Source organism: Lactuca serriola, chromosome 1 (genome assembly GCF_051521515.1).
Source record: "Lactuca serriola cultivar US96UC23 chromosome 1, Lser_US96UC23_V15, whole genome shotgun sequence".
Lineage (NCBI taxonomy): Eukaryota > Viridiplantae > Streptophyta > Magnoliopsida > Asterales > Asteraceae > Lactuca > Lactuca serriola.
The window spans coordinates 630,917-651,092 of NC_136408.1; the positions used below are offsets into that span (position 1 = coordinate 630,917).

Consider the following 20,176-nt stretch of genomic DNA (forward strand, 5'->3'; position numbering starts at 1 on the left):
TCAGGTAGGGGACTCATTGAGTCTGTTACGCCGACTCGGCGAGTCGAGTCGGGATTCTGTGATTCTTCATGTTCTTCTTTATCCTCTTGCACCAGTTTAGGATCTTCTTGCTGAATAGGAGTCAGAGGGGTTATAATCTTCCCACTCCTAGTTGTCATAATATTTATATGTTCACCTTTCGGGTTACTTTCGGTGTTACTAGGAAGTCCACCCGGTCTTCTCTCATTCACTTGTTGTGCAAGTTGCCCCAGCTGCTTTTCTATGTTGAGAATAGATGCTTGATGATTCCTAAGCAAGGCTTGTTGATCTTTCATCATAAGTTGGTGCTCTCTCAACATATTTTGTAGATCTTTAATTGTAGCATCGGTATCATTGTGTCTTTTCTCGGATGCGGCCACGAATCTTGTAAGCATGTCTTCCAAATCTGATTTCTTTTCATGTATCGGTTCCTCCTTTTGATAATATCCTCTCTCCTTTTGCTTATACTTTTCTTCCCTTGTCTTTTTGTACTCATCATATGGTAGCCATTCTTTCTTTGGTTTCCGCCAGTTGTCATCAAACCTATCACCATTTGAATAGCATACTTGTACCTTCCGGTTCCCATTCTCATCAAGATCACAATCTTTTGTAAGGTGGGGCCCTCTATAGTTTTCACATCCTACTCTAATAGCAGGGATGGATTGGTCCATCTTAGTCATTCTTCAGTCCAGGCTTTCCAATTTTGCCATCATTGTTGCCATGTCATCAGTGATAGAATCTACCGCCCCTCGAGTCAAGTCATTCATTGGGTTATGATATTCTCTAGAGTGCTTAGAGAATTCTTCAATTAGTTCTTTGATCACCGGGGATGCCTTCTTTGTGAGAGGTCCTTGCGAGTCAAGGAGCTGCCTAGTTGTTACATTGACTCCATCATAGAAAATGGAGACTTCTTATTGATTGTTTAGATCATGATGTGGGCAGTTCCTTAGTAGGCCCATGTATCTCTCCCAAGCCTCATAAAGTGACTCTCCAGCTTGTTGTTCAAAGTTGGCTATGGCTTTCTTCAATTTGGCTATCTTCACAGGAGTGCAAAACTGGTCAATAAATTCCTCTTTCATCTTGGCCCATGTAGTGATGGATCCGGGAGGGAGTGATTTCAGCCAATCTTTCGCAACTCCTTTGAATGTGAGTGGAAGCATACGAAGTAAAATAGTTTCGCAGGGTACATTTGGAACATTAAAGTAGTCGGCTACATCGTTGACCTCATCCAAATGTTTGTATGTTTCTTCGTGATCTTTTCCATAAAAGGGAATTTCCTTAAGTTGAGCAAGTATGTCGCCTTTGAGTTCGAAAGTAGTTGTCGCAGGAATCACGGGTTGCACGAATCCTGGGCCGGTATCGTCACGTATCCTCTTCTTCCATTCACCCATAGGAAAGTCATCGATGTTAGCCATGGTGTTGGCGGGTTCGTCTTCAAAATCGCTTCCTTCTTCGGATTCGGTTTCTTCCCTTTCGGTTTCATACCCGGTGTCCTCATTCTTCGGTTCTTTGCCCGCCACTGAAGAGAAGTTGGATTCTCCTACCTTCTTGCCCTTTTTCTTGCCACAAACAGCCTTTAGATTCTTCAACGGTGAATTCTTCGATGTTGCGGTTTCTCCTACGTTTTTGCCTTTGTTTTTCCTCAACGTTGCTTCCGGGTCTTCAAGCGATGGGATTAAAGGTGTACCCCCTCCCCTGGTCATAAACAAACTGCAAACAAAACAAGAAACAAACGTAAAAAGAACAAAAATAAAATAAAAACGAAAGTGAGTTTCAGCGATGGACTCGTCGAGTAACTACGATTGCACTTGGCGAATCAACTCAGGCTTCGTACGTGGGGCGTACTAGCTGTCCGAGGCATCGGGGCAAGATCTGTCTACGCACAATGTACCCTTTGGTACGCCCAACATACGCAGCAGTCCCCCTCTTAACCTATTAAGTGCTTATTTCTTCGACATAACACGTCCAATTGCAGCTCCAAGGCTAAAATACCATCAAGAGACATAAAGTTTCCAACTTTATGACTTTGCATGTCCATTAAGTGCTTAAAACACAAAATCTTAATATATTAATTCCTTCAGACCTTCTATAGCATGCATGGAGTAAAACTACCCATCAAGAACACTTTTTATGACTTTATACCCCCCATAAGGTCTGAAAGGACGACTTATTTGGTCAAGAGCATGCCATGCTCAAGAATCACCATATTTAAGACCAAAAATGCCCTAAAGGAAAAAATGGCTAGATCTATAAAATAGATTGATCAAGCTATGAACTTTTTACCTCCAAGAGATTACTAGCAAGTGTGGAATCCCATGTCTAAGTTGCTTCCAAGATTCAAGGTTCTTGCACCAACTTCTCCTTCTTCAAGAACACCAAAAAGGCACACAAATGAGCTCCAAAACACTCTTCTCACTTAGGGTTTGCTAGAGGGTCGAAATCTCCGATGGGGGCTAATGAGAGAAAGATAATGAGGCTATAATGGTGTTTATATATGGACCAAACCCTAAAAATTAGGGTTTTAACTTCCGCCACGTACGCCCTGCGTACAAGGTGTACGCCTAGCGTACTAGGGTCTGCCCTAGTAAGCTCAGTGTACACAACGTACGCCCAGCGTACTACCCTATCTCCCAAAATTACCAAAATGACACTATGGGCCATTTTGCACTATTTCTTATACTCAAGGACTAAAGTGCAATATTTATTCATACGTAGGGTTTAAATTAAAAATACCTCAACATCGGGATGTTACATCAAAGGTGTAATTTTTCTTTCTAGGTTATTTTTATAAAATGTATGCTTGGGAACTTAACAAAAATTACCTTTAGGTTGAGAAACTTTTCTGAGGATGTATTCGGGGGATGCATAAAATGAATGTTGTTCAAAATAAGTGGGGAGTGTTTATTAGGATTGTAAGTATTTAGGATTTCTTAGACACAAATATATGCATTGAGGTGAAACATAATTGGTGAATTCAAATTCGGTTATTATGTATGATGTTGGTGAGCAAGGTTTTAATGTGTGGTATTGAAATGAAATCATAATGAATACAGTTTTGCTTGGGGACAAGCAAAAGAATAGTGTAGGGTATTTTGATATGACCTTATTTAACTATGTATTGTAGACCATTATTCTAATATATTTGAGTAAAAATGTTATATTTTAAGATATATGATACTTAATATACTTTGAAATGTTTGACTACAATTAAAATGGAAGTTGGGATGCAAAAGGAGAACAAAGCTGAAAAGATGCAAAAAGGATGTTTTTGGCAACTTGACCCCTTGTCAATGTTTCAACCATATCTAATGACTCGTAACTCTGACTGGCGAGATTCAAAATGTTCCGAAAACTAGACAAAATTTTGGATGACTTTCATGTTTATTCCAAATTCTATCACTGATGACTTTCATGTTTATTCCAAATTCTAATTCCGAACTCAGGGAACGGAAATTAATCTAATTACTAGAATTATCTAAAACAATTAGTAAAATAAAGGGGTTTTCTCTAGTTTTTCAAGACGAGAAACTTAACTAAAACTTAACTAATTAACTAACAGCTGAAAACACGTAAATATCAACTAAATTCAATGATCAAAAGGGTTTCTGTTTAGGTTCGACTCATTTACTCCTATGGTTAATTTTTATAGTAATGTAATGGATTAATTGTTATTTAGCTACTGAGTAAGGTGATTAGATTCACATTCGTTATTACCAATCCTTAGAAAATAGATTAATTTAAGCAGTGATCAAGTGATTAAACTAACAAATTCCCTAGTGTAATTATCCGGGTTAAATAAGACTGGTAATTAGCTAATTAAATTGGTGATTCAATTAACCTCTTGATGATGGTGTATCACTCAAGCTCACACATTAATTTACCCATTCTCTAGTTAATCCTAGTTTCATATTCACTATTCCTAGGCATATAGCAATGTGTTCACATAAATTATATGAGATAAGCAATTAAGAGATGTTCATGCACCTTAATTACTTAGCAATTAACAGAAAATAGTTATGGTTAATGCATAAGGGTCTTTAACAAGCTTATTTAACAAAATTCATCACATAACAATTAATCAAAATAGTAAATTAATCCATAGGAGCAAACTTGTCTACCCTAAAAAGAAACTAACGAAATTAGTTAATGATTACAGTTGATAAAAGCCTAAAAACGAATTCAAACAAGCTAGACATAGTTCTATTCAAAGGTAAAAAGGAAAATTAAACCTGAATTGCCTTATTCTTCTTAGAATTGAGGATTAGGGTTCTTCTCACGTTCTTCAGATCTCCAGCAGACTCCTTAATCACCAAGTAATCTTCCCAAAAGCCAGAGAGAGTCAATTCGGATCTGTGGCTTCTATTTATAGATATCTCAAAACAGGGGCTACTCGTCGAGTAGACAACCGACTCGACGAGTCCCCTTGAGGAATCCGTATACGGAAAGGAATCCACGTGTAGCTTAGCGAATCTCCATGTGTACTCGTCGAGTAGACGTCCCTACTCGCTGAGTAGCTTCAAGATTTAGTATTTTTTTTCTTCTTTCTTCAGTTCCCGAGCTTTCAATCGTATCTCCTGCTTTCTTTTACCTCCGAGCTTCTCTTTTGAACTGAAAATACAATTTGAACACTATTAAGTACCTTTTGTCCATAATATGTAAATAATTAGCTAATAAATGATGAAAATCTATACTAAATATATAGCTAAATATGCACATATCAAAGGCACTCAGACTCACTTCAAGGACATTAACCCAAAAGATATTTTTTAACTAACAGGAAATTCATTGTCAAAGCAGAGAAATACCACAACTCTAGGCCACCATATTCTACACTCTTAGAGGATGTAGTGTGGGCAACGAGAGGCGGTGTTTTGGTTGATGTGGCACGTCTTAACTTCATGATAACATGGGGAACCCCCCCCCCCCACCTTCTCATTAAGGGAGTGTTAAGGTGCAAGTCGTTGTAATGAAGACAGGCAATAACGAGAAATGTGATTGGTTGTTGCCTTCATCAACCAATCAAATTCTTTTGTAACATCCCAAAAATCATGACCAAAAATTTCTTTTTAAATCATTAATAAAACCATAAGTATTAAGTCATTTCAACCATCACTAAAGGATTACATAACACAACACAGTATCATTTCAAAACACTTGTTCGTTTTATCAGAGTAAACATTCCAGGCTAAAACTCCTTTGGTGTGTGTGTCATGCGATCACCCCGATCTCTTCCCTCCGCTACCGGAAGTACCTGAAACCAAAATTGAAAATCGTAAGCACGAAGCTTAGTGAGTTCCCCAACCTACCACATACCATATACGCATTACCATGAACACATAACCACGTATTGGGCCCCCGTCCGCTGCATCGGGCCCCGCCCAGCATTAGGCCCCGCCTGGCATCAGGTCCTACCTCGCATCGAGCCCCGCTCGGTATACAGATCTGTCTCTCTTAGGCCCTGCCTGCCTCCGGGCCTCGCCCGCTACCACATACATACAATCCAATAGCATACTAATAAATAAATACTCCCTAACTATTCCCTGATCTAAGTCCTCGCCTAACTAGGGTCGCGCCCCTGACCTGCTACTGAAGTTCTGGAACCCCATCCGTACTCCTGTTAATATTGATATACGGGCCCCCGCCCACAATCACTCCCTTCCTATCACAGGCCTCGCCCCTACTCTGCTAATGTTGAGATATGGAACCCCATCCATACTCAGCTGGTGATGAGATAAGAGACCTCGCCCACACTCACCTCCCTACCATGTACATTCAAATATCACAAAGACAACAAGTATAATCTGTTGGAATAGTGTCTAAGGCTGCAACTATATTAGGCAAGTATTTGACCCGATTGTGCATGGTCCTTTTGGGTCGCCTTCACCATAGCAACTTGATAGGATAATTTATTATGAGAGAATAAATATTATTTATATATATTATGAGAATAATATAAGGAATAATAATATTGTTATTTGATTAATATAAGTCATAAATTAATTAGTATTAATTTGGTGACTTAAAGAGATTAATTAAATAAGAGGGTATAAACTGTCAATTGTTTGATAGTTACACTTTAGACTGTAAATCCTTAAAGGATAAGGGTTGGACGGATTCTAGGGCTTAGGATAGCTCAAAATCGTCCAAAGCTTATCTAAGGAAAGATTATCCAGCTAGGGTTTAAAGGTGAAACCCTAGGAGTCTACAAGTATAAATAGACCCCTTGAGCAAGGGAAATCGGCATCTCTTCAAAGGAAAATAACCCCTGGCCGATTTCTTCCCAACCTCTCTCTCAAATCATCCTCTTTGCTAGTTGGTGTTTGTAAGCCATTAGAGGAGTGACAATTGTGACTCTAGAGCTCCAAGACAACAAGATCAAACAAGAGATTCAAAGGTAAACTTCTAGATCTGATTTTGTATTGTTCTTATACCTAATTAGTCATTAGAAGTCTTGGATTCAAAGCATGTTTAATTAGAAAGCCTAGATCCAAGCATTAGGGTTTTGCATGCGCACATAGGAAAGTTCTTATGGCAAAAACCCATCAGTGGTATCAGAGCCTAGATTGGTTTCTATTAAATTGTTGCTTGTTTGTTTGAATCTTATTTGCAAAATTCGATTTTTGCGTTTCTGAGTCATGGACTCGGCGAGTCCCATAGTGGACTCGGCGAGTTGGCCTGACTCAGAGAGTCCAGAATGGGTACTCGGCGAGTCCGAGCATCAGGAAGGGCCAGATTCGGGATTTTTTTGTATTTATCTTATGGAAACTTGCCTTTATCATATTAGATCAACCCTAATCCGATTTTGTGATATATATGACTATAATCTTGATCTAATTAAAGATATGTATCAACTAATAAAATATTTAATTTCCTTATATGATAATTAATTAATTATTTTGATTAAATTGGTAATTATCTTGCAAGAAATCTTGAATAAATCAAACATGGATAATTATGGAATTAATTGTTAATTAAAATTATTTGTTATTTGATCCTCCATGTTTTAAATGTTTAAAACTTGTCCTCAAGTTTTGAGATTTATGTTTTGTGATTAAAAGTTTTAATTTAGACAATTTAAATTTCAAACCCTAGATTTTTTAAAGGCTAAAATACAACCCTATACTAATATAATATTACAAGATTAATATATATATATGTATAACTAAAATGCTAGTCTTACCGTTAGTAGGCCTCATTCACGAAGCCGATCTATAAGGTGGGTATAAGGTTGCGGCCTATAAAATGGCGCTTAATGGGTGTACACTCACACCCACCGCTTGCTTAATCGGTGGAGGGTCGTTAGCCGAACGGGTAGGATAGGGCAGCCTCATCCTCTCATTAAAAGTATAATATGAAATACAAAGTAACTACATGTTTTTAAAATTTCCCAATCTTAGTTACTTTAGGAAAAGTGAATTGATGCAATCCCATGAAATTACACTTTGCACCCTTGCTAAGAAGTTAGTGGAGCGTGTGTGGTTTACCGGCACACTAATTGGTTCTAAGCAAAGGTGGAAAAGGGTGATTCATTGTTTATCATAGTTCGATGGAGCGTGTGTGGTTTACCGGCACATCGAATAGGTGATCGTTACAATGAAGGCACCATGTGAATTTGCATGGTAATTCACACCCGCTTTGTGATCCTCGGTATCCCAGTCACAAACAAGAGGGGCATATCGAGATTTAAACATGCCATTGAATAGTTTAAATGAATCTCATCCGAACCTAGGAATTCTCAATACATTTAGGACTTAAAGTTATGTTTTTATGGTGGAGGATTAGTGAATCGTCATTCACTTACCTTCATATTATTTGCATGTTGGATTACGGCATCCCTTTTCTAATATGTAAATATTGTTGTTGGATCCTAGCCCTAATTTTTCTTATTGGGTGATAATTAGGGATTCATATTCTAATCTATCTTTGTCCTTTCTATTTGTAGATGTCGAACGCAAACAACGCTGCTGCGAGTTCTTTCACATTGATGAGCCTTTGTCAAAAGGTCACTTTCGATGGGACGAACTTTAGCGAATGGATAAGATACATTCGCACCATTTCTCGCTATGAGGATAAGGAGTATGTCCTCGATGAGAAGCTCGAGAAAATTAACCCTGAAATCGCTACTCCGGCTGAAATGACCGCTTTTGAAACTCATGAGCGCGATGCAACGAAGGTGCATTGCATCATGATAGCCACCATGAACTCCGAATTCCAAAAGTCCTATGAGGACATGTACCCGTACGAGATGCATCAAGACTTATTTGAGAGATACCACCAAAACGCGAGACAAGAGCGTTATGAGATTTTCACTAACATGATTTCCGCTAAGATGGGTCATGGAGAGTCTCTTACCGTGCACCTGAAAAAAGATGCAAAGATATGTCGACCGCCTTCGCAAGTTGAATGTTGACTTTGGGGAAGACTTGGCGATCGACATGGTGCTTCACTCTTTGCCTCCAAGCTATAATCAATTTAGGATGACCTACCACATGAACAAAGAAGAGGTCACCCTAAGCAAACTCCAAGGTCTCTTGAGGGTCGCTGAGAGCAACTTCAAGGACAAGTCTGTTGCACCAACTCCCAATCCACCCGCTGCTCCTGTCTTGGCTATTGGAAAAGGAAAGGGAAAGAAGAGGAAGGCTTCGTCTAAGAACTATCGCAAGCTTAAAGCCCGAGATGGTGCCTCTTCTAGTGGGACCAAAGTTGATCCTGCTAAGCCCTACCCTAACCCAAAGGAGGCAGAGTGCCACCACTGCCACAAGATAGGACATTGGAAGAGAAGCTGCCCAGAGTACCTGCAAGCCATCAAGGAAGGAAAGATCAAGCCGTCTTTCGCAGGTATATACACAATTAAATCTAACGATTCATCTCATGCTATTTCTTGGGTTCTGGATACCGGTTGTGGTTACCACATTTGTTCTAATGTGCAGGGACTAAGAAGAAATAGGGATGTGGAGGCTGGAAGAATAAATCTAATCATGGGGAACAGAAGATCGTCGCCTGTGACCAAGATTGGAGTGTATTCTTTAGTGCTTAGGAATGGTTTAAGTTTAGATTTGAACAATTGTTGCTATTCGCCAGAAATGGCTAGAAACATCATTTCATTTCATGGTTTGTTTAGACAATGTTTTAGATTTTCTTTTAATAATGAGAATGGTTCTATTTTAGCTTATCTAAATGGTGTCCTTTATTTTGAAGCTATACCATGTAATGGAATATATGAAACTGTTATGATTGTTGATAACTTAGGAAATGATGTTTTGAACATAGATTCTTCCAATAGTATGGATAAAGCATCCTTGTGGCATTGTCGTCTTGGACATGTCAACAAGAAACGCATAGCCCAACTCCAAAAGGATGGAGTGTTGGAGTCATTCGACCTTAGGGAAGATGACACATGCGAATCTTGTTTGCTTGGAAAGATGACTAAGTCACCCTTCGCTGGCTCTTGCGAAAGGGGTGAGGGTCTATTGGACCTAATACATACCGATGTATGTGGACCGTTTAGATCAACCACGAAGGATGGGAACCGCTTCTACGTGACTTTCACCAATGACTATAGTAAATATGGGTATATCTATTTAATCAAGCAAAAGTCAAAAACTTTTGAAAAATTCAAAGAGTTCAAGAATGAAGTGGAGAATCAATTGGGCAGGAAAATCAAGATGCTTCGATCCGATCGAGGAGGAGAGTACCTAAGTCTTGAATTCCACGATTATCTCAAGGAGTGTGGAATAGTTTCACAATTGACGCCTCCTAGGACACCACAGTTGAATGGTGTGGCAGAAAGGCGTAATCGAACCTTATTGGATATGGTTCGCTCTATGATGAGTCGTGCTTCACTACCTATCTCTTTTTGGGGGTATGCCTTAGAGACTGCCTCCCATATCCTTAACCGAGTCCCTACTAAGAAGGTTGCCAAAACACCTCACGAGATGTGGACAGGGAAAGCTCCCTCGTTGGCACATATCAAGGTTTAGGGTTACGAGGCTTTCGTAAGACGAAATACTCACGACAAGCTCGAACCTCATAGTGAGCGATGTATTTTCATCGGCTACCCGCAGAAATCCTTTGGATATCTCTTCTATAGACCGAAGGACAATGTTGTCTTTGTTGCGAGGAGAGGAGTTTTCCGAGAGCGAGAACTCATAAGCCAAGGAGACAGTGGGAGGCAAATCAAGCTTGAAGAGATTCAAGAATCGATAGATGAAGGAACCTCTACCGCTGGCACTCAACCCGAGGAGGAAACTCCGGATGAACCGATTGACGAGTCCTTACCTCTTAGACGTTCCGAAAGAGTTAGAGTTCAACCCCAGTTTTATGGTTTTCATATTACTACCGAAGGGGACACGTATATTAGTGATGGTACACTAATAAATCTTGATGAACCTAATAGCTATAAGGAAGCCATGGCAGGCCCGGAGTCTACAAAATGGAAAGAGGCAATGGATAGCGAGATCCAATCCATGTATGATAACCAAGTTTGGAATTTGGTTGATAATGTGCCCGGACGTAAGACCGTTGGGTGCAAATGGATCTTCAAGAAGAAGACCGACGTGGATGGAAACGTACACACATATAAAGCGCGATTGGTCGCGAAGGGCTTTACTCAAACTCCCGGAGTTGACTATGATGAGACCTTCTCACCAGTTGCGAAGATAAAATCTATTAGAGTGATGCTAGCGATTGCCACATTTCATGATTATGAGATTTGGCAAATGGATGTCAAGACCGGTTTCCTTAATGGGAAGTTGGCTGAGGATGTTTACATGGCTCAGCCAGAGGGGTTTGTGGATCCGAAGCATCCGAATAGAGTGTGTAAGCTTGAGAAGTCCATTTATGGACTTAAGCAAGCATCTCGCAGATGGAATCTTTGCTTCGATGAGAAAGTCAAAGAGTTTGGATTTGTACGAAGCGAAGATCAATCGTGTGTATATGTCAAAGCCAGTGGGAGTATAGTAAGCTTCCTCGTTCTATATGTCGATGACATATTACTCATAGGAAATGACATCCCGACTCTGCAGGAAGTTAAGTCCTGGCTCGGGAAGTGCTTCGCTATGAAGGACCTCGGAGAGGCTTCTTACATTTTGGGAATAAGGATAGTGAGAGAAAGAAGTAAGAGACTAATAAGACTTAGTCAGAACACTTACTTAGAAAAGGTACTAAAACGTTTTAGTATGGAAAACTCGAAGAAGGGAGAATTACCGATACAAAGTAATGCCAAGTTGAGTAAGACTCAATGTCCGAGTACCGAAGCTGAAATAGCAGAAATGAGCCGAGTACCATACGCTTCCGCAGTTGGCTCAATCATGTACGCTATGACTTGTACTCGCCCTGATGTAGCCTTTGCTTTGAGCATGGTTAGCAGATATCAAGGGAATCTTGGCAGAGCCCATTGGATTGCGGTGAATAATATCCTTAAGTACCTTCGGAGGACGAAGGAATGGTTCTTAGTCCTCGGAGGGAGTGATGACTTGAAGGTGCGAGGGTATAGTGACGCCAGTTTTCAGACCGACAAGGACAACTACTGTTCACAGTCGGGCTGGGTCTTTACCCTGAATGGACGAGCAGTGACTTGGAAAAGTTCCAAGCAGGAAACTATAGCTGATTCAACGTGCGAATCAGAGTACATTGCAGCGAGCGAAGCGTCGAAGGAGGCAATATGGCTGAAGAACTCCATCGATGATCTTGGAGTTGTACCTACCATAAAGGATCCCATGGAGATTTTCTGTGATAATGAAGGAGCGGTTGCCTTGACCAAGGAACCGAGGGATCATGGTAGATCTAGACATATCGACAGAAAATATCACTTTATTAGACATCATGTAGAAGAAGGACAACTCGTAGTGAAGAGGATATCATCAGAAGATAACCCAGCAGATCCGCTTACGAAGGGACTGAGTAGGGTTAAGCACTTGCAGCATGCTAGGAGTATTGGGCTGAAGGATGATATTAGCATAGATTAGATAGTATTAGAAACATGTAATAGATAAATGTAATTAACATTTGATGATTAAATAAAGGAGTTTTATTTATAAGTAATGTTACTGTCTTATGTTAATTGTTTAACTATTGTTTCATTTTGCATGTTTTGACTTCCAGAATAATTGAGTTTATTAAGAATAATCGAATTATTCAAATTGTCCACAATCGTTCATATGTTGGAAGTAGATATGAATGAAGATTGTCGTGAATTGGTGCGTAGATTGTCTAAATGGTATTAGACATAGTAAAAGATTGTTGCGACGTTCATGAGTGCTTATGAGCTAGTTTTGAGCATTGGAACAAACTCGTGATTGCTGGAATCACCTTATGGAATATGATATAAAAGGGTGATCGCAAGACGATAATATCATATAGTCTTAAAACCTAGATATATGGTTTGTTATTTGTTAATTGATTGTACATTGATAATGCAAAAACGCATCAGTAACTCGATGTTATAAAACGCATTGTTTTGTATAGTTGATTAATGAATAAGTAAATGCATATAAGTTGAAGTTTATCTGTAACTTTTATCCTAATAGGGTAAAAGTGATATCTCGGCCGCTCGATGATTTGATTTGACTTATGTGTCGGGCCCGGTCAGAACTGAATTGATGTGTTCGATTAAGTTCTATGTCAAATAAATCGGAGATCGAGAAACCTAAATGCTTGACTAATCATTCCATAGAATTGTCAGCATGATATCTAACAGAGGATTGTACGATCCCTTATCTAAAGGACAAGATTGATTAGATCAGAGTTTGACAGCGTCTTTGAGAGCTATGATTGCAAATCGAATTGTACTTGTGCATATAGTTACTAGACTTATCCAAGTGGGAGACTGTTGGAATAGTGTCTAAGGCTGCAACTATATTAGGCAAGTATTTGACCCGATTGTGCATGGTCCTTTTGGGTCGCCTTCACCATAGCAACTTGATAGGATGATTTATTATGAGAGAATAAATATTATTTATATATATTATGAGAATAATATAAGGAATAATAATATTGTTATTTGATTAATATAAGTCATAAATTAATTAGTATTAATTTGGTGACTTAAAGAGATTAATTAAAAAAGAGGGTATAAACTGTCAATTGTTTGATAGTTACACTTTAGACTGTAAATCCTTAAAGGATAAGGGTTGGACGGATTCTAGGGCTTAGGATAGCTCAAAATCTTCCAAAGCTCATCTAAGGTAAGGATTTGGATTGCTTTAAGGAAAGATTATCTAGCTAGGGTTTAAAGGTGAAACCCTAGGAGTCTACAAGTATAAATAGACCCCTTGAGCAAGGGAAATCGGAATCTCTTCAAAGGAAAAGAACCCCTGGCCGATTTCTTCCCAACCTCTCTCTCAAATCATCCTCTTTGCTAGTTAGTGTTTGTAATCCATTAGAGGAGTGACAATTATGACTCTAGAGCTCCAAGACAACAAGATCAAACAAGAGATTCAAAGGTAAACTTCTAGATCTGATTTTGTATTGTTCTTATACCTAATTAGTCATTAGAAGTCTTGGATTCAAAGCATGTTTAATTAGAAAGCCTAGATCCAAGCATTAGGGTTTTGCATGCGCACATAGGAAAGTTCTTATGGCAAAAACTCATCATAATCTAACATACAACATAAGAATCTTCCTCGGGATTGCCCCGGCATAGGACCCCTGGCCCGGAGACATAATATCATCTAACATACTACGAGCTTACCCCGACATCGAACCCCCGGTCCTAAATCTATCATACCTACTCAAAGACCTCTAGCATTCTAACCTTCCTCGGGCCTCGCCCGGCATCAGGTCGAAACACGGAACATATACAATAAGTACCTAGGGCTAACCCTTGGGTCTTCCTACTATACATAAACATAAACATAAAAATAATGGGCCAACATTGGTGCCTTAGACCCATACCAACAGTGAGGAGACTCACCTTGCACTGCTGAAGACTAGCTAAACACTTCTGACTGCTATCAGGCGACTCCTGAACTGCTGATCTTTCGGCTCCCCGAACTATTAATACCCAAAATAACACTTAGACCACAATACCCTCAAAAGTCAAACCAGGTCAAACTTGGTCAAAGTCAACGCTCCGAGTTGACTCATCAACTCGTCGAGTCCCACAATTCACAGGTTACTTATGGACTTCGATCCTACTCGTCGAGTTCTCCTTGAACTCGTCGAGTACGCCTTCAACACGTTGGGAGCCTTCTTCATCTGACTCGTCGAGTTCTCCTTTGAACTCGTCGAGTCTACCTTTATAAATTAGGGAGATTGCCTTGGACTCGCCGAGTTCCTCCTTGAACTCGTCGAGTACGATGATCTTCAGGTCCACTATGAACCTAGACTAACTGAGTCCCTTACTAACTCAACTCATACCTGCTAGCAGAAGGGTTTTGGGAAAGGAAACGGCCTGACTCGCCAGGTCCTATAAGTGACTCGCCGAGTCACTCTATGTCCAAATCTATTCAGATGATTTCAGTCGAGTACAAAGCATCCAGGGCCCAGATCTAACCTTCTAGGGTTGGAATAACACGCAAAGCTACTGCCTTTACATCCATGCATGGCCCTTTTTTCTCAAAAGGCCATAACAACCTCTTAAACTTTGCATGGGGAGTTGTAATGGCATAAAGCTTCCACCTTTATACCTTAACTGCCCACAATACTCTCAGGTCTAAAAGGATCTTGCTTGGGGACGTCCAAATCCCACAAACACCCATTCATGGACCAAAATCTTCATAAAAGGGACTATAAAGAGATCTAATAAATCAAAGGCCAAGATGAAGACTTGATTACCAAGAAATGCAGCCACTGGAGTGTATCTTCTGGATCTATTTCCTCCTTCTTGAACCTCCAATTTCCTTCTTCTCCTTCTTCCTCTTCAAAAGTACACAAATCACACAAAGGTGGCTCAAACACTCACAAGGTGCACTAGGGTTTCGTGGTTGAGGGTTTGGGATCTGGAGGCTGAAGATGAGGCTGGGGGAATGAGAATATGATGCTTAAATAGGGCACCAAGTACCGAAATTAGGGTTTCCCAACCCAGGCCAGACTCGTCGAGTCAGTCCCCCGACTCGCTGAGTCGACCACTTAATCCGCGACACGGAACTCGCTCCTACTTGTCGAGTTCCTCCCCGGACTCGACGAGTAGACCTCTTGACTTGGGTTTTTTCCTTTCCTTTCTTGACCTTCTGAATTCGGGGTGTTACATCTTTCTTTCTTCTTCTCTCTTTACCTCTTCACATGTTATAACATATCCACACCACCCCTACTTCTAGTTATTGTTGTGTTGGCATGTGATGTGGCAATTTTGGGTGTTATAACATTGAATCCCTACCCAATGCTCTTAGAGTTTATAGATTCATTGGTCTTAGACTTTACATTAATTGATGGAAACCTTTGCCATATTGTCTAAGAGCAACCATTAAACCCTTCAACACTTTCATGGAAGGAATCCAAGACATGAAGTGTGTTGCTACTAATAACGTTTTATATGTTTGATTCGTAGAGAATGGAAGAAAGGGGAGTAGATGTGACAACCCGAAATTTCCATTCTGAACAAACCGTTTGAAGCCAATAGAAGTAGAATAGTTACAGTGAAAACTCAGATTTCGAGTATAAGTTTGGCAGTTTTCAGAATTTTACACTTAAGGAGATATTAGGAGAGTGGATGCACTAGGGTTTTGAGCAACACTGTTATTCCAATACTCTAGGACATTAGAATTCGTTCAAGGAATAAAAATATTTTCTGCCAAAAATATCTCAGGACTATAAATAGAATTCTGAACCAAATTGGTTCATTAGTTGACTTCCAATTAGAGAAAAGCCAAGATTCTCTCTCACGGATCTTCGGGTTTTTATCCCAAATTGTGAGTACTTCGATCTAGTTATTTTATATAGCTTAGATTGTGTTTAGAAACGCCAATTACATAGCAAATCTACAAGATTCGGGAGTTTACCGCCCAAGAACGTTCTTGGGGAGTAAACTCCAAAAAGTGGCTTAAATGCTACCTAGTCCTTTCCCCGTGAATTGTAACTACTTTAGACTTGTATGCTAGTGTGTATATGACTAGAAAACATCAAAATTGGATTAATAACCGCCCAAGAACACTTGGGGAGTAAAGTCCATTTTAAGGTCCTAAAGGGTTCCAATGACCCTCAAAGCTATAGAACTCAAACTAGAAGCCTTCATTTCATATTTAGGACACCAAAATCATTTCAAAACATGGAAGAAAGTGAGTTCACGGTCAAGGAGCTTCTTGGGCCGTGAACTCCATGTTAAGTGCCCAAAATGCCCTAAAAGCCTTCATTTAGCCAAGAGACTAGCCTAGCACATTACCTTGATGTGTCTAATACCCAAAACAATCAAAATACCAACACCTAGGGGTGTTCACGGCCGTAAACACATGGCCATTTGGTTCATGGGCCGAAAACTCTAAATAGGGGTGTTTTGATGCCACAAACACTTCCTAAGGCTTAGGCTTAAATTAGGACAAGTACTTTAAAGTGTTTATAGCCTAGAAAACATAAGGAATCACAAGTATTGAGGAGTTTATGGCCAAGAGTAGTTCTTGGGCCGTAAACACCTATAAAGGGGTCAAATGACACCCTAACTCCTTCCTTATGCCTAGAACCCAACATAGATCATTACCTAGAAATGTTTGAGACTTGAAAACACCATAAAAACCCTCCCAAGGGAGTTTACGGTCATAAACTCCAAGGGAATATGGTCTCTGGGCCGTAAACTCCCCAAAGGAGTTAATATGGCACCCAAACACTTGTTATAGCCTTGAAACAATTCACCACATGAGTTCTATAATTGGTAGACACCATTTAGGGACTTGGTTGAGAGTTTACGGCCAGGAGTTTACTCCCTTGGGCCGTAAACTCCAAAGAACATGGTCATTAGACCTTAAACTCCCATTTGAGGTATTGCACTCCTTTGTTGCAACCCATTAGCCTCCTAGCATTTGACCAAAAGTGTTTTCCTCGCGTTTAAATGTTTATACTTGTATAATTAGTGTTTTTAATCAATAATTATTTATATACATATGTCTTCATATGTAATAAGGATCATTGTGTGTGTCTAAAGTCTTCACTTGACACCAAGCACTTACCCGATCCTTCCTTACGATAACAGTCCGTTCAATTCGTGAAGAAGAAAGATGGAAGCATGAGAATGTGCATTGATTATCGAGAGCTGAACAAGGCAACAATAAAGAATAGGTATCCGTTGCCGAGGATTGATGACCTGTTTGATCAATTGCAAGGTTCGAGCTATTTCTCGAAGATCGATCTAAGGTCAGGATATCATCAGCTGAAAGTAAGAGAGCAGGATATAGAGAAGACTGCATTCAGAACTAGATATGGACACTATGAGTTTTTGGTTATGTCGTTTGGACTAACCAATGCTCCAGCAGCATTCATGGAGTTAATGAATAGGGTTTGTAATCCTTTTCTTGATAAATCCGTGATAGTGTTCATAGATGACATTCTGATTTACTCGAAAAGCCAGGAGGAGCATGGCAGACACTTGCAAGAAGTGTTGGAAGTTTTGAAGAAGGAGAAGCTGTATGCAAAGTTCTCCAAATGTGATTTTTGGATTCGTGAAGTCCAATTCTTGGGTCACGTGGTCAACCAAGAAGGGATAATGGTTGATCCAGCGAAGATTGAAGCTGTGACAAAGTGGGAGCAACCGAAAAGTCCCACAGAGATTCGAAGCTTTTTAGGATTAGCCGGATATTACCGAAGGTTTATCCAAGGCTTTTCTTCGATCGCTAGTCCATTGTCAGCTTTGACCCACAAAGGAGCTACTTATGCTTGGGGTGAGAAGCATAAGGAAGCATTTGAGAAGCTAAAGGAGAAGCTATGCGAGGCACCGATACTTTCTCTACCCGATGGAGTTGAAGACTTCGCTGTCTATAGCGATGCGTCTGGGGTTGGATTGGGTTGTGTTTTGACCCAAAGAGAAAGGGTGATAGCATATGCGTCTCGACAGCTGAAAGAGCATGAAAAGAACTACCCGACTCATGATTTGGAGTTGGTAGCGGTAGTTTTCGCTCTGAAAATATGGAGGCATTACCTCTATGGCACGAAGTGCAAACTTTTCACTGATCATAAGAGTCTCCAATACCTCTTTAATCAGAAAGAATTGAATATGAGGCAACGACGCTGGCTAGAATTACTTAAAGACTATGACTGTGAGATACTTTACCACCCCGGTAAAGCTAATGTTGTTGCTGATGCTCTCAGTCGGAAAGTCAATCCTGAAAGGAAAAGGCCAAGAGCGTTGAGAATTGAAGTTGTCTCAACTATTTTGGAAAGTATAAAGAAAGCTCAGAGCGAAGCTTCTGAGAAGAATGACAGAAAGGAGGAACGTTTGGGCAAAACGTTGGTGTTCGGTGTAAACAGTCATGGACTGAAGGTGTTCCAAGATCGGATTTGGATACCTAAGATAGGAGGAGTCAGAGATCTTCTGATGGAAGAAGCTCACAATACCATGTACTCGATTCATCCGGGTAGCACTAAAATGTATAGGGACCTGAAACCCTACTACTGATGGCCGACGATGAAGCTTGATGTTGCAAAGTATGTGGCCGAGTGTGTGACTTGTGCGAGAGTCAAGACACAACATCAGAAACCTTACGGGAGTTTAGAACCTTTACCTGTGCCTATGGGTAAGTGGGAAGACATTGCTATGGATTTTGTCACTAAACTGCCCAGAACAAAGAATGGTCACGACATGATTTGGGTGGTCATTGATCGATTCACTAAGAGTGCGCATTTCATAGCGGCCAGGGAGAAATGGTCTATGGAGAAGCTTGCGAATTCTTACGTAAAGGAAATTGTGAGGCTTCACGGTGTTCCATTGACGATTGTGTCGGATCGTGATAGCCGTTTCACATCGAGGTTTTGGAAAAGTCTACAAGAGGAATTGGGTACCAAGTTGTGTTTAAGTACAGCTTACCATCCGCAGACTGATGGTCAGAGCGAACGAACGATACAAACACTTGAAGATATGCTGAGAGCATGTACCTTGGAATTCCTAGGTAATTGGGATGAACATTTACCGTTGGTAGAATTTTCCTATAATAATAGTTTCCACTCGAGCATTAAGATGGCACCTTACCAAGCTTTGTATGGACAGAAGTGTCATACGCCGTCTTGTTGGCTTGAGGCTGGGGAAAAGCAGTTTATGGGACCGGAGTTGGTTCATCAAACTACTGAAAAGTTGAAAATAATTAGGGAAAGAATGTTAGCGGCTCAGGATCGTCAAAAGAGCTATGCTGACAAGAAGCGGAGACCGATAACTTTTGAGGTTGGGGATTCGGTTTTGCTTAAAGTCTCGCCGTGGAAGGGACTTATAAGATTTGGTAAAAGGGGAAAGTTGAGTCCAAGGTTTATTGGACCGTTTAAAGTTCTTCAGAGGATTGGGAACCAAGCTTACAAGCTCGAATTACCCGATGAACTGAATGGAATTCACAACACTTTTCATGTGTGTTATTTGAGGAAGTTCACGGGAGAAGTTCCCGACATAATTCCAATTTCTGAATTGAGAATTGATGAGAACAAAAGGTTGATCGAAGAACTAGAGGCAATTGTTGACCGAAAGACTAAGAAATTGCGACGCAAGATGGTTGGGTTAGTGCTTGTTCGATGGAAACACACGAATGGGCCGAATCTCACCTGGGAGACGGAGAGTAACATGATGGGTCGCTATCCGCATTTGTTTGTTGATGTGTGATTCCGGGGACGGAATCATTCTAAGGTGGAGAGAATTGTAACGCCTGTGTTTCCGGGCTTGCCATATTTAGCAATATAATAGTCTAGGTTAACCTTTGTAACCCGTTTTGAAATAATAAGAATGTATTATTTGAGTATTATGTGTTTTGTGCTTAATTGCTTAATTATGTGGTCTGATTAATTAAGAATAAAAATAAGCATCAAAAATTAAGTGTAAAATAAACTTAATATCTTTGGTTAATGTTGTAGTAGTCGAAACGAGGTTTCCGAATATATATAGAACGCCCAAATCTGACTTCGTATGAGGAAGTTATGATTTATCGAAGTTCCGGCTTAGCGGTATACAGCCTGAAATACTCGAATTGAGATCGAGCGGTTGTTAGCCGAAGCAATCTAAATGAGAATCGAAGATCTCATTGTTGGTATCGAAGCGATA

At 40.1% G+C, this 20,176-nt stretch overlaps 1 non-coding gene across 1 annotated transcript; it reads left to right on the forward strand.

The window, feature by feature from the left end:
• Positions 1 to 942: 942 nt before the first annotated feature.
• LOC145080767 (small nucleolar RNA R71) lies at positions 943 to 1,049 on the forward strand. Its single transcript, XR_013695353.1, has one exon. It is a non-coding gene; the product is annotated as a small nucleolar RNA R71 (small nucleolar RNA).
• The last annotated feature ends 19,127 nt before the right edge of the window (positions 1,050 to 20,176 follow it).